This window comes from Sinocyclocheilus anshuiensis, unplaced genomic scaffold (assembly GCF_001515605.1).
Source record: "Sinocyclocheilus anshuiensis isolate Anshui unplaced genomic scaffold, SAMN03320099.WGS_v1.1 scaffold1648, whole genome shotgun sequence".
Lineage (NCBI taxonomy): Eukaryota > Metazoa > Chordata > Actinopteri > Cypriniformes > Cyprinidae > Sinocyclocheilus > Sinocyclocheilus anshuiensis.
Genome location: NW_015559071.1, coordinates 261,803 through 262,867, shown reverse-complemented (window position 1 = coordinate 262,867; position 1,065 = coordinate 261,803). Strand labels below are relative to the sequence as shown.

At 32.3% G+C, this 1,065-nt stretch overlaps 1 protein-coding gene across 2 annotated transcripts in view; it reads left to right on the top strand.

The window, feature by feature from the left end:
* The window catches only part of LOC107681559 (protocadherin-7-like), a 152,817-nt gene that overhangs the window by 37,519 nt on the left and 114,233 nt on the right, over nt 1-1,065 (top strand). The gene's annotated exons all lie outside the window — the stretch shown is intronic.

Sequence of the window (1,065 nt, the reverse complement as noted above, 5' to 3'; positions counted from 1 at the left end):
GATTTGACCTCTTCGGCTAGGCTTGTACTGCCTGAACATGTCCTTAGTTCAAACATATGGATATTTGGACCAAACTGCGACAGACTGGATTTACAGGATAATCACATCTAATATAACGTAACATGCACTATGATTAAAAGAGATTACCTTCAGCATGGAGAAAAAAAAGAAGAAGAAATAAAACACATAACTAGACCTAAAGTCTATTTTTAGCCATTACTTCTGCCAGCTTTAAAAAAAAGAAAAAAAAAAGAAAGTGTATTGATGTAAAACGTTGGCATTGAAGCGTATTATGTTTCAAAAATATTTATTTCTGTTACTGTTTATACTGTTGTGGTTGGATGTAGTTTGCGATCAGTACGTTTTTTTTATTATTGTTATTATTTGTTTAATGATTTTATTCAGCAATAATGCATTACATTGATCAAAAGAGACAAGAAAAAAAAATCTATTTCAAATAAATTATGTTCATTTGTACTTTCTATTCATCAAACAGTCCTGGAAAAATATATATTACATATAAAATAATATAAAAAATATATATATTTTAAATTGTATTAATATTTCATGATATTATTTATTTATTTAGATCAAATAATAAGAGACTTTTGAATGGCACACAAAACATAAGCATGCTGAAACACACTCCTGGCATGTTACGCTGAGTGTTCATTAGTTCATTAGCTCCACAGCATTGTGATGGATCTAGTTTGGGTTTGACCTTCTCAGAGGCGGGTTCAGGCAAGGGCTCTCGTGACACATATAAATTTTATTTACGCACAATCAGCCCATTAGTCGGGTGTGGTGCATTTTGCTTCAATGTGAACAAATTTGGGGAAGAGACTAAAAAATTAATACTAAAATAAATTATTCTAAAATAAATACTACATCCTCTATGTCTTGATGAAATATCACTTAGAAGAAATGGAGTCTGATGACTTAAGGAGAAAAATGGAGAGAAAGAGAGAGGGAGAGAGAGAGAGAGAGCTCTGCGGCATAAAGCTCCAGTGTCTGACTCCTGGCAAGTGTTTATGTGTGTGTTTCCAACACTATCTGTGTGTGTGT